The sequence below is a fragment of the Stenella coeruleoalba genome, assembly GCF_951394435.1.
Source record: "Stenella coeruleoalba genome assembly, chromosome: 9".
NCBI lineage: Eukaryota > Metazoa > Chordata > Mammalia > Artiodactyla > Delphinidae > Stenella > Stenella coeruleoalba.
Genome location: NC_137155.1, coordinates 57875491 through 57902368, shown reverse-complemented (window position 1 = coordinate 57902368; position 26878 = coordinate 57875491). Strand labels below are relative to the sequence as shown.

The 26878-nt window shown below is 40.4% G+C and overlaps 1 protein-coding gene across 5 annotated transcripts in view; it reads right to left on the bottom strand.

Annotated features, from left to right (window-relative positions):
* CREB5 (cAMP responsive element binding protein 5) overlaps nt 1–26878 on the bottom strand; it is a 431741-nt gene that overhangs the window by 337009 nt on the left and 67854 nt on the right. Inside the window, exon 3 of one of the 5 annotated variants that reach the window (XM_079931993.1) lies at nt 23508–23562. The exons of the other annotated variants lie outside the window; for them this stretch is intronic. The gene's annotated coding sequence lies outside the window, so the exon portion shown is untranslated. The remainder of the gene's footprint in view (nt 1–23507; nt 23563–26878) is intronic. 5 annotated transcript variants of the gene reach the window in all.

Sequence of the window (26878 nt, the reverse complement as noted above, 5' to 3'; positions counted from 1 at the left end):
CATTGTAATAATTATTCTCTCAAGCAGACTTCTACTAAAGCCCTGTGTATATTCTTTTATCATCCATCACATGGGGGGCAAATTACTCAGACATGATTTTAGCCAGGCTGTTCTGCATTTGGTCCTCAGAGGTCAGGCCTCATCTTCTCATTTCCCATTCAGTTGTTTTACTAGCTGGGATGTTTTAATGAACCAGGTTTTGCTTGGCAACCGCCATACCCCAAGCTGCACTGCGCAGAGCTGCCATAGTAGGCGTTCAATAAATATTTGTGGGATGGATAATGAATCCTGAATCACCACAATAAACCGTCTCAAACAGCTTGCTTTTTTCCTACTCCTAAGGCAGTGGTCCTCAAACTTTTCGGCCCACAGCCAAGTTTTCAGCAAGGCAAGAGTTTGTGCAGGCCAATAATTCCACCTGTTCCCAGTTATGACCAGAGAAGAAATCTCACCAGGTTTAATGGAAAAAAGTCAAAGTTGCTTTTGGTGAAAACAACAGTCTAGTTTTCATTAAATTTCACATGTAAAGGTATGAATTCATTATGAATTCAGTCTGTTAATATTGTCACAGATGCTGAAACCACTGGAGTCCAGTCTATTAACCATGTGTGGACTGTTTATGGCACCCCGAGAGGGCCCTCTGAGTAACACCCAGTGCCCCATATCTTTGGTTAAATACAGTAATAATTGTGGAGGGAGCTGTCTAATCATTTCAGAGTTTCTTTACAAATAGTATCATTTTTTGTTCCTCCTTTTCCAAAGTTTAGCTTCAATGTTCACTTAGAACAAATGCCTCAAGAGTCTAATCTCCCTTCAGAGTTTTGGAAAACAATACAAAACCCTAATAACAAACCCTAATGGTGTATTAAGCGAGTAGAGCTTTTTCGTAGTCGACAAGGAGATGACAGGTTTGATTTACAATTCAAACTAAACTGCCACTGGATTCAGCTGGCCTCTCAATGAGCAAGAATCTCTTTCATTGTTTAGCGTTTGACCCTACAAATTCCTCCTGGTCTAAAATGGGAAATCTTCCACAATGGCTGATGCAATCCATTCAAATGCTTTGCCAGGCATTTAGGTATATACTTGGAATTACTACTTCATGAAGGGCAAACACTGCAAAAAACAAATGCTACAAAAAACTTGGATAGTCTACACAAAATACTGTAAATACGTATTTTCAACTTAAGAGCAACAACTGAGCCCAAAGGGAAAAAAACCTACATCATCTGCTTTGCTAGAATCAGCCAACAGTGATGCTTCCCCATCTAAATCATAGTAAGTCATTACCGATTCTTAGTTAACAGCAAACTCCGATCTCAGTGTAATGGCCCAAATTTCCCCCACAAGAGCAAACACATTCATACAGTGATATGGGATTTGGAATAGTAAGACACTAAAAATGTTGTTTTAATCTGAAAATCTGGCATGCACTTTTATCAACACCAAAAGTTCTGGGAACTTCAAAGCCACAACTGTATATATAAATGAGCACTAATAATAATATTGATATCCTCATCAGCTCTGGTATTGTTAATCTGGACATGAATGCATTAGAGATCTGAAAGGGGGCTTGCATTTTAATAGCGATGTTAACAACCTCTGTCAGCCTTTACTGCCCTACAATGAGCGTGGAATGAGTCTTCTTGGCAGGACTCCTGTGAAGCAGATCTTCGCTACCCTGTTGAGCTTACTAGACTGCAGAAAGGGTTCTAGAAGAGGAAACAGGTCCTTCCTAAAATGCCAAGGTTAGCCGACAAACATCTTGAGTTCATCACACTGTGTGAGATTCCAGATCAGTCTTACTTTGTTTCTGGAAGCAAAGATTGTTTATTATCTAAATTAGTTAAGGGTATAGCCAATTTGTACTTCATGTCTCTGGAAAAAAAAAAAAAAAAAACACCAAATATTTCTCTCAATGTCTTGGTCAGAAACGCAAAGAGCCACACTCAGTAATAGCCCAACACAAATTCAGCAAAAGCACACATTAAAGTATTTTATTCTAAGATGCCTGATTCTACTTTAAAAGCCAGGGTGCAGGGTCATTCTCCCAACACGTGGCTAGCTATTGGAAAGGAATTATATATTTAATCTGAAGGATATGGTACCTTTCACTACTTTATTTGCTCATGTGCGATACAGAGCCATTTTAGTAGAACATGGTAAATAGGACCATTTACAGAGGTATTATTTAAAAAATAATTTTTAAATTATTTTAAAATTCTTTAGAATTATTTTAATATCGTAACTTCAAACAGAAAAATAAACACCCTTGAATCTCAGTCCAAGAAAATCAATTATTTTGTGAGTGGGTCTTAGTATCCATCTCTGCATCTGTGTCTCTCTGTGTCTTTGTTTTTCTGTGTGTACCTTCTCTCTTGAAAACGCTATGTCTCTCTTTTTATATGTGTTTCTCTGTGTCTTTGTCTTGTTATGTATGTCTTTGTCTCTCTTTGTCTGTCTGTCTGTCTGTCTCTCTCTCTCTCACACACGCACACACACATACACACACTCATTTTATCAGATGTGCTCTTACTAGCTTTACTGGTAAAAAGATCTAGTAGGCTTGTTTCCTGTTTCAGTGTTATTCTTGAAGTGGGCTGCAGCTAGAATCTGAATTTCATTGGGCTATTATTATTTGCAGCTGTGTGACCTTTTTAACCCCGCTTTTAAAGTGACATTTCAGCCCTGAAGCTTGAAACGCCTTGAATGCTGCAAAGTTTTCAAACTAGAGATTTATACAGGGAACAAGACCAAGGGTGGGACTCTACCTTCTCAGCGAAAATTTCAACAGAACTTGGCGAGAATGGGGGTGTCTTGCTGGGCAGTTTACAGCCAGAACTCTTCCCTGGGAGTCCTCAGCTTTACCCAGACCACTTGCAGCTAAACATTGCCATCCCGTTCAAACCAGAATATCATTGTCCTTAAAAGATGTCCACCATTCACTGGTATCCCCAAAGTTCAGAGTCCCACAGCCTGAATCACAGACCTCTTTAGGGTTGTTTCACAGGCTGCATCACGCTTAAGGGACTGTGCCAATGTCCCTTCGAACCAGGCCCATGGTTCCCAGGAGGAAGGATTTCCAAAGAGCTTTCGTCTCTGGCAACTCACAGGGCCTTACTTCCCGGCCCTCACAGGAGAGAGTGCTGGGGGCACACGTCCTCTCGTGTACTTTAGCAGAGGTTTGTGGTTTTATTTATGTGGCGTTTATACTGTGTATGAAAAAACATTCCAGTGGGATTGGGTTTTCATATGTTAGATTCCTCTGTCTTCTCTCTCTCTTTTTTTTTTTTTTTTGTTTTTGTGTTAAGTTTTCCATATGTTTCTTTGGATATGAGCCCTCTTTTCAAAGTTACTGGCTAATTTCTACTTATGTTTCACACAATACTGTCTCACAGCTTTCCTACCTATGGGTTCAGAAGTTCAGAACATACTTGCTAAGCAACAGTGCTGGACCTTAGAGGTGCAGCGTATTAGTCTCTGCAGGGTATGTGTCTGTGCCCAAGGCCGTATGTCTAAGTCTGTGTTCCTCTTCCTGTTTCCACCTTGCACAATACATTTTTGGCAGGACACACCTCATTTCAATGAAAAGTTTATTTGACATGCATGTGGTTAACAAAACACTAGCTTAGAGATTCTCAGGTTTTGAAGGAAATATTGAATGTAACAAAATTACGTGGCTTGTTTCTAATGAGACTGAACCCAACCTCAGAAGACAGGCTGAAAAGCAAACTCTTCCTTTTACCTACTCCCAATACGAACAAACTGATGAGAAAAGAAAAAAAAAAAATTGGAATAAGAGGTGACCAGGGGTTCAGTTGACCTTGTCATCTGTACCTTTCCAGAAAGTCTTCCACTGCAATTTAAAATAATTGCCCCGTGAAACCCTGAGAGGAAAGACTATGATAGCAAAGAAATTAAATGCAAAACCAGGTATATTCTTCATTCTGGTCAAAAGCAGCTTGCCTTTAGAAATTGAATAACTTAGCAGAAGAAAGAAAAAGTTCTTTCTTTCCCTTTTTTGCTCTACTATAGTAAAATTTGACTTTAAGATTGTAACCCACTCCCAAATGGGACCACTTTGCCTCTGGATACTTTTTAAGACATTTTGAGTGCATTTGGTTTTTAAACTGTTTTCATGTAAAAAGAATATCTTTGAATATTCTGAAAAATTACAACTTTCTAGTCTTGGCTTGCTTTTCACACATTCAAATGATTTTTATTGGCTAGAACTGTTTTCTTGGTATCTTTATTCTATACCAGTATCCTTGCGTCTCCAGCAACAATATATGTTTGGTCCATGTGAGGTATAGGCTGAAGTAATCTTTAACAAAACATCTGAGAAGTTTCCTTCTTGTGCATGAATCAGAGCTACAAAATGTGACACTGTGTATGAAACACAGTGGTGATCATGCCAGACCTCTCTGCTCTCTGCAAGGCCTGGTAAGAGGCTATTTCATCTTAGTATTAAATCTTATGATTACCATCACTGACTTACTAGTAAAAGACATTTGAGAATGATGGTATCAAACTGAGTGTTTTTTATCTTTTACTCCAGAAGAAAGCTAGGCATTCTCAAGTCCTATCTAAAGCAGCCAGCAGTTGTGTTCAGAACTTGCCCCATCTCACCGTGTTAGTTGAATACAAGGGTAAAAATACATTCAAAGACCTGATTCAGATTCCTACCGCACTATGCGTCAAATGTCAAGCATGTGAACATTTGACAGTACTAGCAGGTCACTTAAAGGCCACGTTAAGGTAAAAATCTTAAGTCATCTGAAGATTCTGTCATCATTCTAATAAAGTTCCCTCTGTAAATACTAGCAGGGACTCCCCTGGTGGCACGGTGGTTAAGAATCCGCCTGCCAATGCAGGGGACACAGGTTTGAGCCCTGGTCCGGGAAGATCCCACACGCCACGGAGCAACTAAGCCCGTGCACCACAACTACTGAGCCTGTGCTCTAGAGCCTGCGAGCCACAACTACTCAGCCTGCGCTCTAAAGCCCACGCGCCACAACTACTGAAGCCCACACACCTAGAGCCCATGCTCCGCAGCAAGAGAAGCCACCGCAATGAGAAGCCCATGCACCCCAATGAAGAGTAGCCCCCTCTCGCCACAACTAGAGAAAGCCCGCGCACAGCAACGAAGCCCCAACGCAGCCCAAAAAAAAAAATCAAAAAAAAAAGTATATATATCTTAAATACTAGCAAAAGGCACATTTTCATCGGCTTTCCTAGAGAAGGCACAATTTCCTTGCATGGCCCAGCAAGAGGATTTGGAAATATGTGAAACCAGTTTTTAGTTGCCACTGTTTCTGGGAGTCACCACTGTCATTTAATAGGTGGGGTCAGGGGTACGAAATATTCCATGACGTGCAGAATGGGCAGCCCTGTGCAACACCAAAGTTTCCCGACCCAACAGCTAATAGTGCAGATTTTGCAAGAATAATCATAGTATTAGTCCCACTGCCCACTGGTTTAGAGGTAAAAAGCAGATAAGAGTAAGAAAATAGTAAGAGTGAGACAATGAAAACAAAGTCAGCATACAGCAGAGGAAATGAAAATAAGAGACTAAACACATACCCACCTCTTTATACTTTGCACACAGCTCTGGAAAACACAGGCAAAGTTAAGCCTAGGATGAGGCTAGATTCAATGCCAATAAAAACTTTATGAATATTCAAAAAAGTATGTGAAATTATCATTCCCTTTCAATGTGAAGGAGGGCTGGGGACTGTTGCCAAAATTTAACTAAGCATAAGCATACGCTTTCAATCCATAGCGGAGACAGATGAGTAAACTAGAGTAGACTTTTTTAAGTGAATTACCTCGTTTGGCTACCTACAGCCCCACTCTCCAGTTCACTTACCACAACGTTCTAAGCGGTGTTGACGCAATGGTAGCGAAAGAAAGCCTTGGCCCAAGGTGGAAACGGCTCTTGTTCAGATGCCCTTTCACTCCTGATAACTGCCTTGTTAATTTTATATTATTGCTGAGGACAGCGTCACCAAAAGGACCATGCTTTGTTTGATTTTGGTTTTCTTTTCCTTTTAAAATTTAAGCGGAGAATGTCACAAGATTTCAAATTGTTTTTATGTTACTGGTACCATCAATCATCGGCTCATAGGATACTTATTAGGGGAACACTGGCCCCCTAACCCTAACCAACTTCAAAACTTATTAATAGGGCAAAAACTTACTAATAGGCATATATACACACAGACACACACAAATACACACATACATACACACACACACACACACACACATATATGTATATATATACACATTTAATTTTTTTTCTCTTTCGGCCTAAGTTTTCTAATTGATAGGTTGCGGTGTGTATGTGTGACACACATTACAGAGATTATTTCATCTCCATAAACTAGCTCAAGCCTCAAAACCGATACCTAGTCCTAAACGTAACCCAGAGGAGGCTACTGAGCTCCAAGGAGGTATAAGAGGAAAACCTGGGTCTGCCTCGCAGCCCAAGTTCACCACAGTTAAGGATCATTAAGCCTGTATTTTAAAAGTGCAGAAATCAGATGTATTTCTGAGAATCACTAAGTCGTTTCCACAGACTAGAAAAGTCCTTCATGTCTTTCTCAACTTCCTATTAAACAAAAGAGCCACTCACTAAAGCCTATAAACCCACTGAAACATACTGGAAAAAAGGACACAGAAAGAAAAGGCCTTTTCCTTGAACCACCACCCACGAGAGGTTACACTGTACCAGACTCCAATTCATCAGAAGGTCCTAGCTATTAACAAACAAACGAGGGGCCAGCTCCTTCTCTCCCCAGGGCTCGGCCCCCAGACAACAGCTCCATTTTTCAGTCAACACTCCCAATCAGCATGGAAAGGGAAAGGGACTTTTTTGAATGCCCCTGCTCCCCCAAACCTAGGACCTTTCCCTCAGCTTGACTGTGGTCTCTCTACTCAGGAGGTGGAGGTCAGGCCCTAGGAAACACCCTGAACCTGGACTCTTCCGAGAGGAAAAGTGAAAGCAGGCAGGGGCACGAAGCACCCAGAGGGGATTTGGAAGGAGGCCGGTCAGACATTTCCATTGAAAGGCTGGGTAAAGGGGAAGCAAAGAGCCCCCAAGCCCACATGGGTGAATTACAGCTGTTCAACGAGCCAGTTCTAGGATCTTCACAGCGCACTGTTCAGGGGCAGCTTCAGGGAGAGTGACCTGTGGACAGTGATTGATTACCTGTCGCCCAGAACTTGTTCCAAAGTGATTCAACCTCGGCATGCACTGGGACAGGATCAGAAACCGAGGACACTGGTCTCATTCATTCATTCCTTCCTCACACAGTCACCGGGCACCTACCAAGCATTAAGCTCCATGCTAGGAACAGGAAGGCTCATAAAAATAGCCCCTGCCCTTTGAGCAGTGACCATCCAGTAGGGAGGTGAGGCATGTACAGATGTCTATGGTGGAAGGTAGAATTTTAAAGGCCATAAAGTAGTTTTAGCAAAGTGCTATGAGAGATCAGGGGCCATGAGAAAGCAAGCCTGTTTTATTAACTACGTCAAATACCACATAATCTCCTTTCACAGCTAAACATTTCTCTCGATCAGCTATCAATTCAAGGAACAAACACACACACACCTTGAAGCGATCTTTTAATTGTACTAGAAGTAAGGTTTTTATGTTTGTTTTAATTTAGGCTTTATTTTACTTTTAATTCTGATAAATAAGACTACATTATTTGCAACAAGCTTAACGCGGTGGCCAGGGGACCAGATTTTATGTTAGAAAATCAATAATTGAATCTCAGCTCCCTTGCTTACTAGTGTGTGATCTTGGGCAAATTACTTAACTTCTTTGAACATTACTTTTCTCACTATAAAAAGAGACTACAGACAATACTGGCATCATCTGCCTCTGGGGGTATTGGGTGAACAAATGTGCTTTAAAAAGAACTACATAAACTGTAAAGTGCTGTGAAATGTTGGTTACTGTTTCTATCAGTCACCTTGTAGTAAGCACATAGAATTGCTGAAGTACTGGATAGTGCAAAGAGTTATGTCTACATTTGACAGCCTGTGCAGAAAGATTAAAGATTCTGAAAGATGTTGGAGAGGATGATCTTTAAAGAGATCCTGATCTCCTACGCTTCTCTGATAATCTAGCAATTACCAAGCCAAACCTTATTTACCAGCTTTTTACTCGTAGGCTCCCAAGTAGAATTATTTTCTTTGTCTTCTAATTGAGATGCAATGTCAAGAAATGCTTTGGAGTCTGGTCTGTGTTCAAACCTTAGCTCTGTGACATACCAGCTGACATATAAGCTTGGGTAATGGGTCACTTGACCCTGGGATAAATTTGGCTATTGCTGGCTGAGCAAGCCAGGGAGCATCAGACACCTCGCCCTGGGCTTGGAGGAGCCAGAGCTGGAAAGGCACATGAATTTGTTTACCTTCCTGGAACACTGCTTCCAACCACAGAAATGAAGGGAAAGCTCTTTGCTAGGCAAGTCCACCCCGACAGCTTGGCCACGCTGTCCTTACCATCCAGACTCCAGTCTCACTGATGGTAGGAAAAAAGTGGAGTTTGGGAGGCACCCGGGATAAACTGAGAAACTCAGTGCCTTCTTATCAGTGGGTACTTCTAAGGCTCACCTGGAGTCATTAGAAATAAGACTAATACAGATTAATAAGACTAATATAAGACTAACAGGTAAAGGGGGGGGTCAAAAGGTTAAAAAAATGCAGTTGATGTAAAACAGACACAGAAATTTTGATCATATTTAAAATACTGATTTTATGTATATATCAATATATACATATATATGTTTATATATGTGATAAAATAAAGTCTGAAAAAAAGAAATAAGACTAATACAGATTATGACATTTGTTTACATCCACTCTCCACTTGGGCTACCAAAAAAGAAACTGAATCTTCCTTTTGTTATTAAATTTTCTTTAGCAAGTTATATTATCCTTTATCATCTTACTGCTTATTCTTGTTCTTACTCTTCCCTATTTTTTTCTTTTCTTCCCTCTTCTTTTCATTCCCCAAATATCACATGTGGTATTTAATAAAAATACTTTGAATAAGGCAGTAAGAGTTTAGCAGTGAAAAAAGCAAGTCACAGCACAAATCAAAGATCTGGTCAATAAGACCACTTGGGCAAATGGGGAGCTCACATCTCAATAACAGCAACATTCCCTAACCCAGGACACTGGGTTGTCCAAGATGATTAGCCGAAGACCTCTGTGCCTCAAAGCAGATCACCCTCCCAATGCAGAAAGGTCTGTATGTAGGGAAAGCCTGGCAAATTTTGAGGGTTTTTTTTAATGCTTGGGAGTAGTGAAAATTTTATTTAGTGAAACTATCTCTTCCATGTACCACCACATCCTATGTGTCAGCCATTTTTAATCTCAAAAAAGCGTTTTCCGTCAAGGCTGAAAGAAAGCCTTGATTAGATACAGCTTTGATTTATCTTCTCCACTAAGTGCCTCTGTAGGGAACACAGCCGGATAAAGCCATTCAAATATGAGTTAGAATGGCAAAATTCTCAGTCATTTCCAAAACCTTCAGTTTTCCTATCCACCTTTGTAATCCCCACATTAAAGGATTTCTGGCACTCTTGATGTGATGGGATTATTTAAATAATGACATCAAGCTAATGTTTGTAAGATGCTTCAAGGAATTGAACACAAGTTGAAAGTAGTAATATCATCGTTATTTCTTCATCTGTCCTCTACTATTTCCAAAGAAACAGAAACAACCACTTACACAAACACACACACACAAAAATCCTCCGGACACCCAAGTTAACCAATGTCTCCTTTCTTCCCAAACCGCTAATCAGCCAGCCACTGGGCAAACAGCTCAAGCACCAGGCAAGGAAAACATGTTATTTTTCTGGGCAAGCCTTAACTTCACTGCCTACAAAACACAGCCCCACGGGGCACATCCCACACATGGTGAGATTAAGGCTCCCCTCTCTCACTGGAAACCAATAGTTACCCGTCAACGCCCGAGGAAACTGAGGTCAGGATTTGCCAATATGCACCCTGAAGTCCAAGCTCATTGATTCTCAAGTTTTCCTACACAGACCAGTACTCACATCCAAACCATCGCTGCAAGACTTCTCCCGCTACAATCACTCAAAGAAAGTTGAAAAAGGAGTAGCATAAGAGAGAGCTTCTCTCCACGGAGCCTCATCCCCCAGCTGCCCAACATCCTGCAGACTTCTCAGAATGAGAGAAATTGCTCAGTGTCAGGGCCGGACAGTGAGTCAACCTGGTGTCTACATGTCCCCTGAACCAGGCGATTCAGTGAGCTAAGGTAAGAAAAGGAAAGCAAAACAAACAACAAAACCAGGCTTCAGATAGTCCCTTAAAAAATGAGGCTGCCGGGAGCCAAATTCAACAGTGCACACAAGCCACTTCAAGGCACACCCCACAGCACTCATCAGAAATCTTCAAAGTACGAGTGAGGCTCCCCTGCCACAGGCCAGGGTCATGGACCCAAAGGTGACAATGAGACACTCCCAAGAACATCTGGACAAATAAGCCGGGCACAAGGCCTTTCCAGACGGTGGACAGTGGCCTCTGTCTTCACTCATCGGATGACCCCAGATTCCTGTCCCAGGGCTGGCTGCTTCCAGCACAGATCTTCACTCACCCAAGCCCAGTGCTGGGTTCAGGTTTTAAGGTGGCTGAAGAGTCACTCTCTTCCCTCATGTCCCCTATCTGCCTCCAGAAGACTTGTCAGTCTTCCAGCAAATGTCTCTGGAGGACCTCGTTAGGTGAGAGCAGGACACAGATGAGGTCCCTGTTCTCACGGAGAACAAAAAAGAAAGTAAGCAAAAACCACCGGCACACAAATCAAGTAAATCAAATAAGTGACCAAGAAAAACAACTGCACATTTTGGAAAGTCCATTGCAAGATATAAATAGGGCAATGTGATAGAGAAAAAGGTGGACAAGGGAACGTATTTAAGGGAGAGGTTGGCTAAGGCCTGAACTAGGCAAATGAGCTGTTTGAAATATGCAAATGAGCTCAACTATGCAAATGAACAAGAGAGGGTGTTCCAGGCACAGAGGACCCCAGAAGCAAAGAGCTGGGGTGTCTGAGGGACTAAAAGGGGACTGGTGAGACTGCAGTGTGGTGGGCAAGAGAGAAAGGGGTCAAGGGTCACTGAGAAGCAGGCAGGGCTCAAATCATCCAAGAGGAGGATTTATTCTGAGGAAAGAAAAGCACTAAAGAATTCCAGGCTGGAGAGAAAGGGACTTGGAACAGTTAACTTTTCTGTTCCTCAGTCCTCATATAAAACACGAGGATCATAATAACTTTACTTTGGAGTTGTTATGAGGGTTAAAGACATGCCAGGATTAGGACAGAGGCTGGAACACAAGGCAGATGCTCACCTTCTCATGAATTAAACAACACAGCCTATCTCATGCATAAATAAGTATTTAGACTTCCCCCAAAGTAAGAAACAATCCCTGTGACATAACTAACACAGGCCGACAGTATGAGAGTCTAAACACTGACCTTGGGATTAATTCTCTCAGTCATCACTTTAGCTCTAGCTTAAAGTCACACTGCCTGGTTTCAAACCATGGCTGTGTGACCTTGGGAGGTAACTCAACTTCTCTGGGCATGTTTTCTCATCTATAAATGGAGATAAAACTATTTCCTAGGCTTATTTTGAAGATTTATTTATATACATAATATAAATATATAATATTTTTATTATATATGGAGAGAACCTATATACAGAATAGAGAGAGAACCTATATACAGAATAGAGAGAGAACAATTTCTGGTGTATAGTGAATATACAATACTTATTAGATATAGTAATAATACTTTTTTTCTATCAGAAGAGACACTGATTTGCCTTTCAAACAAGACACTGAAGCCTTTTCAATCTCATATAACTAAATTTAGGACAATATCAAGTACGATTTTTTTTTTTTGCTTTGACTGTTAAATACCATATTTTGGATTTAGTAGTTAAAAGAATATTTTTGAAGCAAAAATAAACAAATGGGGCTACATCAAACTAAAAAGCATCTGCATAGCAAAGGACACTATCAATAAAATGAAAAGACAACCTACTGAATGGGAGAAGATATTTGAAAATCATATATCTGATATGGGGTTAATATTCAAAACATATTACAACATCATACAACTCAACAACAAAAAAACAACCCAATTATAAAACTGTCAGTGTTGAATAGATATTTTTCCAAAGAAGACATACAAATGGCCAACAGGCACATGAAAAGATGTTTAGCACCACTAATTATTAAGGAAATGCAAATCAAAACCACAATGAGATACCACCTCATACCTGTTAGAATGACTATTATCGAAAAGGCAAGAAATACAAGTGTTGGCAAGTATGTGGAGAAAAGGGAACCCTTAGACACTGTTGGTGGGAATGTAAATTGGTGCAGCCACCATGGAATACAAAAAATTAAGAATAGAACTACCAAAAGCTCCACTTCTGGGTACTTACCCAAAGCATATGAAAACACTAATTCAAAAATATATATGCACACCCATACTCATTGCAGCATTACTTACAATAGCTAACATATGGAAACAAGCTAAGTGTCAATGGATATATGGATAAAGATGTGAGATATATATAGATAGACTGATCGATAGATATAGATATATAGATGCATACATACACATACACACTGATATATACATATGCAAACATAGATATATACATATACACGTAGATACATACATCCATACATAAACACACACAGTGGAATATTACTCAGTCGTAAAAAAGAGGAAATCTTGCCATTTGCGATAACATGGATGGACCTTGAGGGTATTAATGCTAAGCGGAATAAGTCAGGTGCAGAAAGACAAATACCATATGATTTCACTTGTATGTGGAATATTAAAAATAAATAAATAAATGAACAAACCAAACCAAGCAAAAACAAACACATAGATACTGAGAATGGAGTAGTGGTTACCAGAGGGGAAGGGGCAGGGGGAGGGCAAAATGGGTAAAGAGGGTCAACTCTGCGGTGACAGATGGAAACCAAAAATTTAATGGTGAGCACGCTACAGCGTATATAAAAGTAAAAATATAATGCCATACACATGAAATTTATGTGGTGTTATAAACAAATGTTACCTCAATAAAAAATATTTTTTTAAAGAAGAACATTTTCATTTGGGTGGAGAAAGTGCATCAAATACCATTTTTATTTCTCAATAGACTAGATTCGTTTTGCTTTGGTTTTTACAGAGCTGAGGAATTATTTTAAATGTAAAGACAGTTTATCCATTGAAAGTTAGTCAAGAAACTTTGGTAACTGACAAATCATGCTTTTATCTTAAGTTGTGATTTTATATACACAGGAAATTTTGAGGGATATATACCAAAACATTAACAGGTTTACAGTGGTTGCAGCTAGGCAATGAGATGATCCATTTTTTGTATATGTATATATTCTTTTTCTTTCTACAATGAACATTGATTGTGTACAAAATAAATCAAAGACTCAGTGTAAGATAAAAGGAATACATCCAAAAGCGTGTGATGATGGCAAGGACGCTGTAAGGGTCTGTGAACCTGCCTTGACCTTTGCAGCTATCTGTTCCATCTTCAGCAAATTTCTAAGCCTCCCTAAATTTTAGTTTCTTTATTTGTTAAATGGACAAAACAATTCTTTTCCACACAGCGTTGTGGTAAAGACTGAATGAGGCATACAGTGACTACTCAATAAATCACAGCTCCATAGTACTCTGTAGTCTTTAAGAGCACCTGGGTTCAAATCTTTTTTCTTTCCTTAATTCCCTGTGTGACCTTAGACAAGTCACTTAACCTCTCTGTGCCTCAGTTTCCTCATATTTTATAATAATGGCACTTACCTCACATGGATATAAGAGTATATGAGGATTAAAGGAGTTAACATATGTAAACAATTTGGAACAGTGCCCAGCACATGGTAAATGCTATGTAACTGCCAGTTCTTATTACTATTATGAAATCTAAATCTAAAACTTCTGAAAAGCATATGGTTACATAATCATGTAAATATGGTTTATTTTATGGTGACAAAAATAACAAGCAAGAATAGTATGGCATTTTTGTATCATTCATTGGCAGAGACATTAATTTTTATTCATATATAAACTTGTTATGTTTATACGACAAGGAAAAAAATCAAGGTCCTAATTTTTTATTTGATTCCATGTATTAAACACAAGCTATAATTTGAGGACTACCCAGAAAACTTAATTGCCTGAGCTGATTTCTCCAAGGAGCATTTTCTCTGCATCATTCTGTCTTTACGTTTTTCCACCAGCATAGAACAGAATTCAGAAAATCTGCATGCATATTTGTTAGAGTATGTAATCACACAGTGTGGCAAGCACAGAGGGGAGTCGGGTTGTCCACTTATTTATCAAAAACAATTTTTACTGGAAGCCTAACTTGCCTGGAACCCTAGGTACTGGGGAGATCTAGAGGGAAAAAAACAAAGTCCCCAAGAGATAACATAGCGGTCAAGATTCAGAATAACACAGAAATGAGTTTCATCCTCTCCCTATCCCTCTGCTCAAAATAGGAGTATCCTCATCTACAAAATAGGAATAATAATAAAAACAACTACTGCTACTACCTCATTGGCTTGTTGCGAAGCCTGAATGAAAAGCTGCCTGTAATTCATTTAGCACATGGTAAGCTCTCAATAAATGTTAACTATTGTTATGTGGTCTTCAAGGGAAGCAGACAGCAGCTGATAACTACATGTCTATGTGAAAAGTTAGATCAAGTTTCAAGGAAGACTCTGAGAGCACAGAAGCAGGAGTGACAATCTACCCATACGAGTCAGGACTCAGGAAAATGGAATTAAACTATTATTCTTAGCACCTTCTATTCCCCCTTCTAGTGCCTTCCCAACACATTGACCATGATCCTTGGTTGGGCATATCTGCCCTTGTCTAAGACAGATAAGATCCCATTCTCCTTGTCTCTAGCCCCAGACCCAGTCAGAGCTTACTCTCATCCTCATCCAATTGGAAGGTCAAGGTTATCTTGTCCAACTACGCGTGATGCTTGAGTCTGTTCAACATCCCAAAGAACTCATCAACCAGATGCAGCTGCAGGACCTGCAGTGATGGTGACCTTGTCCCCGTGAGAGACTAGACACCATCTTTAAGATGCTGGGCAGCATCAGCAGCTAGGTCTCGGCTCAGGCCTTTGAAGCAGCCTGAGACAGATAAACTCCATCCCAGAAATGAGCTCAGCACGGCATGCCTGTGGCTTGTCTGCCACAGCAATTCGGGACTCCATGTCTATTCTGCAGGTAAGCTGCGTCACTCAGAAACTCATGACTTCTGTCCAGGGCACTGAGCACCGCCTCACTCTGTTCCCAGGCTCTGTGCCCAGACCTACTCTCTGCCACAGCTTCTGGAGTTCTGACCTTTGAATTAAACTGCTCCTTGCAGAAGCATGTCATGATTTTGTAAGGCCACCTGCCCATCTTCATGTGCTCTCATTGTTTAAGAACTTCCTCCTCATAGGGAACTAAACCCCATCATCCTGTAACTTGCAGTCACTGGGCTCATCCGATCCTAGGGGCCATCCAGAAGTATAATCTTTTTTTAATGTGGCAGAATTTCAAGTATCCTCAGGCCAATCAAAACTGCCTGGCACTCCCTACTTTTCTTGGAGGGACCAAATATCTCCAAGTTGCTTCTGCTGTCGCCCGTGAGATGTTCTTTCACTAATTCAACCTCTTTCCTAGGATGCAGCCCTGGCCAACTTGACATGGGCATTAGGCTGATGACGGCTTTTCTCTGCCATTGATCCTAGGGAACATTTGCAGTAGCTTCAAGACAGTAGCCCCAAGAAATTAGCTATGTTGGAAAATTCTGGCTAATGGGTAGGCTGTTGATGTGATCTAGGGTGACTTCTATACACTTCATATCACGCCAAAAGAGCAATTCCTCATCTGTCTACAGAAGGAAACTAAAGAATTGCAAGCATCACCAGGAGCAGTAACCCATTTTCATAAATCCTCAAAGAGATCTTGCAAACAGGCGCTATATCTGAAGTACGTATTGCCAGAGTTGTGGCCAAGAATGCAAGCAAGCAAGCAGTAGACAGCACTTCTCAGAACCAAACCTGAGTAGTATTAAATCTTTTCCTTTCCAGATGTGTGAAAGGACAGAAAGAAATAAAAGGGGGGAATAAAAGGTTGTACTTGTGTGTTGCTGCCCTTGCCCTGTGGTTCCAGGACTGGAGTCAGTCTGCATAATGCCAGAGACAGTCCTAAGGACCCTCCCTCACAGAGAAGACAGTTCTTCTGGGTGGTTTTCCTCTGCCCCTCCAGATCCATTGTCTGCACCCCCATCCCATGTCCTAGTAGGCTGCCCTTTACCAACTGCCCCCAAATCTCCTTAACTGGAGGGAGGAAAGGGAGAGAGGTCAAGGGTCCACTCCTGGCACTACCTCTCTGCTGGGGTTCGGGTGGCAGTGATTGTGTCTCCACATATGGTAGGCAGCCCCTTTCCCACAGCCAAGCCCTCCCCAGTGGGTTCTTCCCTTGGCCCCCTCGCCCTTCCAGGTCTCCTGTTAGCCTGCCCACAGTTCTGAAGTAGTCCCTTCACTACACTTCCTTTCATTATCCCTGGGAGAGTGCCATCTATTGCTGTGGGGACCCTGACAGATACAGTGGTCTATGTCCAAGGAATATTTAATCATGTTCATATGCCTAGAACCACCGTGACCACTAATTCTCCTAGATCACAGCCCAGATTTACAAGGCCTTGACCTAGGGACTCAAGACGATTTCAGAATTCTCTGGAGGAGTCAATGGACCAGATACACGTCATCCAACCACCCTGTTAGGGTAGCTCTCAGAATCCTGGACAAAGAAAAGTCAGACCATTCAGGGCATATTTGGAATGAGGGAGAAAAACTTGTTTGGAAATGTTTTCTGATTAAGTGATGTTGGTCTTACGATATGAAAAGCTAAATCAAAAGGAAGGCAGGGAAGGCTACAAACAAAGATTTATTGCTGTTTATTTAGTCTTCACCACAACCTTACTGAAAAGGTATTTTCTTCTAATTTACAGATGAGAATTTCTGAGGTAAATAACTTCCCCAAGGAACCCAGCTAGAAAAAAGGGGAGCCAGGAAACAAACATATCTGCCAACCCCGATGCCTGCTGTCTTTCCTCCACCCTAACCACTTTTTTCTTTCAAGCCTGATTGAACCTTTCCCCAAATCATCAGTGAACCCTAGTAACTATAACCAATAATAGATATGACATTATCTGGAGAAATATTATCACTCTCAATTTTCACGAAGTACCAAGCTAAAAACTTCAGAGCTTTTGTTTTTCCGTCATATACTTAGGATAAAAGTGATCAGGTAATAACTAGATGGAAATTTCTAGAAAGACCACAAAAGAAACATAAGAACCTACTTATTTTAATAACGCTTTTTATAATTGAAGATGATGTTTATGCCCTCCAGGTCTGTTTTTATTTCATTTCTCCAACTTTCCCAAGTCTGGTTTCTCGGTTGTCCTTATTTTGACTGTTTCTGCCCCGGGAAGGTGCTGCAGGTTCTGTGAAATCATTGCCTTTACAGCTGTGCTTGCTACCTTGCAGAGAGGCAAGAGAAATAGTCTCTCTGCTTTCTTTTTAAAACCTGACAGTCACACTTTCTCCACTTCAAAGCCACACCGTATGACCTCAGCGGGCTGACATAAATGGACACTCAAGCAAGAGATAATTCATTCAGTGGATTTTTCCATATGTGGAAAAAAAAGAGCCATTCGTTAACCTTTGTAGGGTTTAACAGTTTACAAAGCCATTTTCCATACATTAATTTAATTTGGAACTTAGAATGATTAATGAGAGGGATGCATTTTTTTTCTCATTTTGCAGATGGTGAATCTGAGATTTAGACAGGGAAAGTAATATGACTGAGGTCACACCACAAGTAAAAAGCAAAGCTAGGACTTGAATTTGGGCCCTCTGACCCTGAATACTAGGATATTCTTAGAACAGAGCAGAACAACCAATTTGCCAGTGTTTCTGCCCCTGCCGGGGTGGGGGGGGGGGGGGGGCGGGTCGGGGATCAATCTACGTGCCAGTGAGTCCTGAAAATACATTTATGATACAAATACACAAGTACTGCTCTAGAAAGCTCCAGGCCCTATGGGGTGTTTCCAAAGATGGAGTACAAGTTGTCCTCTTACCTTGGAAGCTGGAGAAACTACATCGAGCACCTTTCTAGCACCCTCTGCCCTGGATCAAGCTGCCAAACCTTCTGTGCTGTATCCCCACTCCAAGCCCCTAGCATACCCCCGCTCAACCTAAGCTTAAGGCATCCTCTAGAGAATAATCTGGGTAAATTCAAAACATCCTCCTGTCCTACTCTCTACCTCTGCAGTACGTACTACAGTCTCATGGTTCCTGGAACTCTCCTGAAGCTGCACGAGTCCTGACATCTCTGCACTCAACATCCTGTCCTCAGGACCCCCTGACATTCTGTATAAAGAGGTGACTTTGGAATTCCTCCTCTCCCAAGACTTGGACAGGATGGGACTCAGTACCTATTCCCAAAGGATTCTACTGTTAAGTGTCTAGGTTATCTGGGTGCAGTTACTAGTCCCACGACATACCAACTGCATAACCACTGTGAGCCTCTGTTTCCAGATAACATAGTACCTACCTCAAACTGTTACTGTAGCACATGAAACTACACATGTAAGGTAGTTAGCAAAATATCCAGCGCACAGTAAGCACTCTGTGATAGTTATAATCACAGGCCTGTACTCTAAGGCTACATAGCTATGTCTTGCAGAAGACTTTATTTTCAAAAAGAATAACTTTTTTTGTAATAACTTGAAACAAAAGTGCATGTGTTATGAAAAACTGTATGTAAACAAGTTTGATAATCTAGATGAAATGGACAAATCCCTAGAAAGACGCAAACTATCAAAAATGACTCAAGAGAAAATATCAGTAGAAAATCTGATTAAACCTATAACAAATGAAGAGACTACATGAGCAATTAAAAAGAAAAATTCCCACAAAGAAAAGCTCAGGCCTGAATGGATTAAGTGGTGAATTCCACAAATGTTTAAAGAACTAACACCAACCCTTCCCAAAATCTTCCAAAAAATAAAGAAAAGGGGACATTCTCCAACTTATCCTATGAAGCTATCATTACCCTGATACCAAAACCAGACAAGGACATCACAAGAAGGAAAAAATAATATGCACCAATATTTCTTATATAGATGCAAAAATCCTCAACAAAATACAAGCCAACCAAATCTAACAACATATAAAAGGGATTATACACCATGACCACGTGGAATTTATCCAAGGAATGCAAGGTCGGTTTATCTTCTGAAAATTAATCACAATAACACACTAAGTTAATAGAATAAATGGAAAAAAAAACCCACAATTATCTCCGTAGACACAGAAAAGGCATTTGACAAAATTCAACACCCTTCCATGATAAAACATTCAAAAACCTAGGAAAAGAGGTGAGCTTCCTAAACCTGATAAAGGAAATTTACCCAAAACACCCCATAGCTGATACCATATGTGATGGTGAAAGACTGAATGCTTTACCCCTAGGATAGGGAACAAGAGAAGGATATCACATCTTATCACTTCTATTTCACTAGAGGTCTAGCCAGGACATTTAGGCAAGAAAGCAAAATAAAAGTCATCCGGATTAGAAAGAAATAAATAAAATGATCTCTAATCACAGATGACATAATCTTGTATGTAGAAAATACTAAGGAACCTATCAATTAAAAAAAAAACTATTAGAACTAATAAACATGTTAAACAAGGTTGCTGGATACAAGTCAGTATACAAAACTCATTTGTATTTCTATACAGTATGATCAGAAAATAAAATTAAGAAAACAATTTCACTTACAATAGCATCAAAATAATAAAATACTTAGTAATAAATTTAACAAAAGAGGTACAAGACTAGTATACTGAAAACATAAAAGTATCATTGAAAGAAATTAAAGGATAACTAAATATATGGAAAGACATTTCAAGTTTGTGAATTGCAAGCATTAATTTTGTTAAATGGCAAGTTCATCTTCAGATTCAATGCAGTCCCAGTCATGATCCCAGATGCCTTTTTTGCAGATATTGACAAGCTGACCCTAAAATCCATATGGAAATGCAAGAGACCCAGAATAGCCAAAACAATCTGGAAAAAGAAAAAGTTGAAGGATTCACACATCCTAATTTCAAAACTTACTACAAAGCAGTAGTAATCAAGACACACAGATCAATGGAATAGAGTTAAGAGTCTAGAAATAAACCCTTACATTTATGGTCAGTTGATTTTCAAGAAGGATACCAAAACCATTCAATGGAGAAAAAACAGTCTTTTCAGCAAACGGTACAGGGACAACTGGATATTCAGGTGCAAAAGAATAAGGCTGGAACCCTACTTCACACCATATATAAAAATTATCTCAAAATGGATTATAAAACTAAATGTAAGAACCAGAACTATAAAACTCAGAAGAAAACATGGGCATAAATCTTCATGACCTTGGATTTGGCAATAGATTTTTAAATATGACACCAAAAAAGTACAAGCAACAAAAGAGAAAATGAGTAAATTGGACTTCATCAAAATGTAAAAGTTTCATGCTTCAATGGACACGATCAAGAAAATGAAGACAACCCATACAGCGGGAGAAAACATTTGCAAGTCATATCCTCAATAAGGATCTAGTATCCAGAATACATAAAAAACTCTTACAACTCAACAATAAAAAGACAAATAGACCAATTAGAAAAAGGACAAATGATTTGAATACACATTTCTCTAAAGAAGCTATCCAAATGGTCCAGAAACACATGAAAAAATGTTCAACATTATTTGTCACTAGGGAAATGCAAATCAAAACACGACATACCCACTAGTACAGCTAAAATCAAAAAGACACATAATAAGTATTGATAAGGTGGAGAAATCACATTCCCTCATATATTGCCGATGGGACTGTAAAATGAGGCAGCTACTTTGGAAAACAGTTTGGTAGTTCTTCAAAATGTTTAACATAGAGTTCCCATATGATCTAGCAATTCCACTCCTGGGTCTACACCTAAGAGAAATGAAAACATATGTCCACACAAAAACTTGTACACTTGTTCTTGAATGTGCATAGCAGCATTATTTGTAATAGCCAAATAGTGGAAACTATCCAAATTTCCAACAGCTAATGATTGGATAAACAAAACGTAGTCTTTCCTCATGTTTAAATAGTATTGGGCCATAAAAAGGAAGAAAGTACTGATACATGCTACAACATGGATGAACCTTAAAAACATTATACTACGTGAAAGAACCCAGACACAAAAGGCCACATGTTGTATGATTCCATTTACATGAAATACCCTGAATAGGCAAATCCATGCTGACAGAAAGTAGATTCATGATTGCCAGAGACTGGGGGGGAAGGAAAAATGTGCAGTGACTGCCAGGGGATACAGGTTTTCTTTTGGGAGTGATGAAAATGTTCTAAAATTAGATAGTGTGACGGTTATACAATGCTGTGAATATATTTTTGAAAACACTAAACTGTATACTTTAAAGGGGAAATTTTATAGTATGTGAATTATATCTCAATAAAGCTTGTTTCACATACACTTTAAAGTCTACAAGTGGGTTCACTACATTTTACCCCAGTTTTTCAGTTTGAAAAATGGCAATGTATTTACAAGTTAAGCTCTCTAAGGCTACAAGGCCAATATCTTCTGAAACAAAATCAGGACACATTCTGACGCAAGAGATTTCTGCTTTTTAATTTATTTAAATGAAAAGGTCTACACATTCAATCACACTGAACTTATTTACAAAATAGAAATAGACTCACAGACATAGAAAACAAACTTAAGGTTACCAAGGAGGATAGAGGGGCAGGGGAGGATAAATTAGGAGTGGGGGATTAACATATACACTCTACTAAACATAAAATAGATAAACAACAAGGACCTACTGTATAGCACAGGGAACTATATTCAATATCTTATAATAACCTATAATTGAAAAGAATCTGAAAAAGAATATATATATGTAAAACTGAATCATTTGCTGTATACCTGAAACTAACACAACATTGTAAATTAACTATATTTCAATTAAAAATTTTTAAATTCTTAAAAAAAAAAAAGAAGAGCCATTTAACAAATCGTCTGTGGGGAAAATGTTACAATGACACGGAAATGGAGCTGTCACAGAAAATCCTAGTATGGCCTCATATGTCAGCCATCAGTCCACATGAAATACACATACTTCACTACTCAAAAAACACACACTAATTTCTAGACTCTAATCATGATGAGTTCATGGAAAATTGTGACTACCAAAAGGCATTTATGCAGGAAAATAAGTATCACTCATTTTCTACCCTAAACTCAGAGTACGAACATTTAATGAGCACAAACCCTAAAACAAATATACAATCAAAATATGCAGTAACCAGAGCATCTTGCGTTGTTGATTGATGTCTAGTATAATAGGTGCTCCATAAACAATGGTTGAATGAATACGTAGATTTTTCCCTCATCAAACCACAAGTGTTCTTTCTCTTTGGTGTATTTCCTCTGTCTCTCTCCTCCCATGATTATGTCTTTGCTAACACTGGGTATTTTTATAGGCTCTACATTTCTTTGATAGCCCTTCCTCCTCTCCTTCCCTTTCTGTGCTTTCTTCTTTTTCTACCACTCCTCTCCCCTCACAGCTCTCTCTTTCTCTCCTCTCTTACCACCCACATCTGATTAATGGTCAAATGCTCTCAATTCTACATCTCTTAAACCTGTCCACTTTCCATTCCCACTGCCACCATCCCAGATAAAACCATCTTCACCCTTAACTGCTTTCTTGTAACAACTCACAGTATGAACAGCTGGCCTTTATGAAGCACTTACTGTGCAAAGCAGCTCTCATTTCATCCTCAGGGTAACCTTCCTAAGTAAGTGTTGTCATTACTCTTTGTTTTCAAAATGAGAAAATCAAGACTCAGACAGGTATTAACAGTTGAGTCTGTTGCACTCCATGGCTTTCATTCTCACCCATCATACCACCCTTCCCCCAGCCCTGCCGTATGGTCAATGTGGCTGTCTGGGTGATATTTCTAAAACTCAAAGCTAAGCATGGTCCTCCCCTGCATACACAACCCTTCATTGTCCTCTAGGGTAAAGTATAGACTCCTTAATAAGGTTCTGCGTGATGCTGTTCTTCCTTAACCCTCCTGTCTTACTTACTGCCAATTCCCAAGAGTCCTTTAGAAGTCACCTTAGCTGTCACCACCTCCATGATAGACACCATATCTAAAAAATTAGTTAGGAGACCCTTTCATGGGTTTCCTAGCCCCTTGCCCTTACTCCTGTGAAAGCCATTGGATGGCAGAACAGCAAATCATCAGAGTTAAAACTCCAGGCTCCTGAGTCAGACTCTTGCTGACCAGGTCTGCTGCTTACCAGGTATATGATCTTGTGCAATGTACTTAACCTCTTTGTGCCTCAGTTTGCTCACCTGTAAATTAGGGGTAATAATTGTACTAGTAGGGACCTCATTGACTTGTTATGAAGTTTAAATAAAATAACACATGTGAAGCAATTAGATATGGTAAGCACGTTTTCCTTTTTACCTTCTCTCTTTTACCAATTTTTATTTATCTCTGCTATTCCTGCCAACTTTCATTTCCTTTATATAAAACTGCATATTAGTGAGTTTCCTTACAGTTGTAAAAGATTTAGTCCTTTGCAAAACTCTTTTTCCTCAAAGCAATTCTGTGAAGTAGGCCGGACAAGTTATTTTATAGAGACATCAAATGTCTTCATCACATGAATGCAGTGGGGCAGTTGTAAGGGGCAGATAGTGAGGTTTGGCAAGAGCGTGAGCAACAGAAGACACATCAGCAGTGGCAGGAACTGCAGCTGAAGGAAAATCATTAGTTTCACAGTTCCATTCTACTCATCTACTTCTCTAAGCCTCATTTATTCATGTATAAAATGAGGATAATGACACATACTTTATAAGATTTGTAGTGAGGGTTAAACAAGGTAACATATATGAAGCACCTGTTCAGTGCTAGGAACGTAGTAAACACTCAGTAAATATTAGACAGTGACAACCGTACTTGACAAGAGCAAGGTCACTGCCAGTCAAAGGCAAGGGCGGCACAAACCCAAGTTGGACTACACACTTGCTACCGTGTCAGCCCACCTTTCCACGTGCACAGAGCCTGGTCATGTTTTCAGTAGAACGAGTAGGTCCATAAATGTGTATCCTGCCTGCCCTCTGCTTCACCTGGAAGAAAAAGAGGGGGATGGGCTGGGGGCAGAAGTGTAGAAGAGGGGATTTAATGCATCCCATGATGACATGACTCCAGAACCTAAAACTGCCCCATGGGCCTTGCCTTTATGGGTGACCTAATGAAAAACATCAGAGCTACATGACTCAGATCTAACAGCTAGTCTCACTTTTCTGAGGGTCCAGGCAGAAGGAAAAAAAAAAGCCTCTCTTCTTGATTCTTATTTTCTGTGCTCTCCCACTCCTCCAAATCAGAAGAAAGGACAGTCAAGATGCAAACTCAAATTCTGCCTGATAAAACAGGAAACCTGGATGGCTGCATGAAGGATGAGAGGGCTGGGGTTTGCAGAGGTAATTGAGAGGCGGTCCCTCGCTAAGAACGCACCAGGCTGAATTTTCCAGGAGGATGTGAGTAAAGCCCAGTTCATGGGGAGGGGTCAGCGCCAATGAGTATGGTCCGTCTTGGCAGGGAGGGTGACAGGGTGTAGGTGTCCTGTCATCAGATCTGCACGATGTCGACTCAGCCCATTACATCAGCAAGAATCGCATCTCTCAGGGAGTGTAAGGACGAGGCCCGTTGGGGTCATCAAATCCCACAGCAAGGCATTAAAATCCTCTTGCCTCTCTCCTTCACAGTCGGTTCTTTCAGGACTCTCTATGGGAATTGCATTCCCATGGGCCACTAGGTCTCAGGCACCTCCTAAGTATTTAACTTATGTTAAAATATTTTATTCCTGCAACACCCCTTCCAGGAATGCAAAAATATCCATATTTTACTGGTGACTAAGTTGGGCTCAGAGAGGTGAAGTTATTACCCATGATCACATAATTAGTATTTAGCAAAGTTGAGATTCAAACCCAGATCTGCCTGAAACCACAGCCCATGTTTTGTTCTGTTTTGTTTTTTCTTTTTTCACCAGAATACACAGCTTCCAGAGTAAGTTCGTGATCCCTCTCTTGACACAGCCCTTTCTTGCCTGCCTATTTTGGGGATTGTATAACCTCAGTATTAGTAAAAGGCTTTCTTTAAATGTTGCTGTAGACTTAAATGCAACCTTACACAGGCTTTCATTGCTTTATTACATTCTTGAAACACCACCCATGCCACTCACATTGCAATCCATTACTTAATGAGTACTACACTGTCAGGCATCTTGCTTGACACAAGAAGATATACAATAAATAAGACAGTCTCAGGCCTTCCCCCAAGACCCAAAGCTAAGCCTGAGCTCATGTAGGGGTTCTTAAAGGAGCTATTGCCTGAATCTGAGGCATGAATCATTTGCCTCATGGCTAGTGTGTCCTAATCTTCTACGCCAGTTAAAAAACCTGGGCTTCTACATGCCCAGAGAGCAAGGCTCCCAACTCTAGGTTTCTTCTCAAGGGTTCCATATTGGCTCCCTGTTCCAGTCAGGTAGTAGAGGCAAGCGTCCTGCCAGGCTCTTCCAAGTCCCCCTTCCTGACCTGGAGTCCTGTCCAATGGTACAGAATCTGATGGAAAATCACCATTCATCCTATGGTCTCAGTCTGTCTGCTTGGTGAGAAACCTCACCCGCCCCCAGGTTGGGTTCCCATCACAAATCTCTCATCAGGACCACACCAGTTACAGCCACGGACACTAAGCTAAACCTTTGCTCAGGCAGGCTGGCCTGAGATTCTGTTCTGAGGCCGGGGGTAAACCCAGTTCTAAGCCCACCTACCACCAATCTCACTTTTGCAAGTGACCAAGGTGTACCCAGCTGAGTCCCAACACAAGACAGAAATGGCCCCTCTGTTTCTCTGTCTGAAAGCCCATCTTCTACAAACGTAAGTTTTTCTGGCACGGTCCACTGGCAGGAATTTCAAATTCATTTTGTTTACTTTTTGTGTAGCACCTTCTCAAATTTAAAAACAAACGTTAAAATTATTTTGAAAGAAGACAGATGGGAACTACTTTCAGGTCAACTACTCTCCATTTCCACAAATGTGTATTAACCGCCGGTCACAGGCAAGACACAGGGGAGGACTTTGTCCCTTGCATACTGAAGAAACGTACTACTCAGCATATACAGATTTAGATCCCTGAGATTAGGAGGCTAGTCCAAAATCGAGCAATCATAAAATTCAGAGTCCTAGTGAAAAGCTTTACTGGACAGCAATTGTTCTGACCAGCCAAACGAGAAGAGAGTGCGCCCCTGGCCCAGTTCTATAAAGAGAGGCCAAGAATAAAACAGCTGAGGTCTGCCCACGTGCAAAATGGCAGATGCAACATCCATATTTAGGAAAGACCTGCTGACGTGTCTCTCCGCTAAAGGGACACGATCTTTAGAGGTTTTTTCATTTACTTAAGAAGTCCACAGAGACTTTGGAACTACACCACTATCTAGGGCTCTCTTCTGGGGAGAATGATTGTGTTACCAAAAGGGTCTTTAAAAGCCGCATCTTGCCTCGGGGTGCAGTGCCCCCATCAGCAGGCAGTCCATCACAGTGAAGCCCCCTCAGCTAAGGACCATTGTCACATGGCTTCCAGGGCCCAATCCATACCCATAAGTGAGAG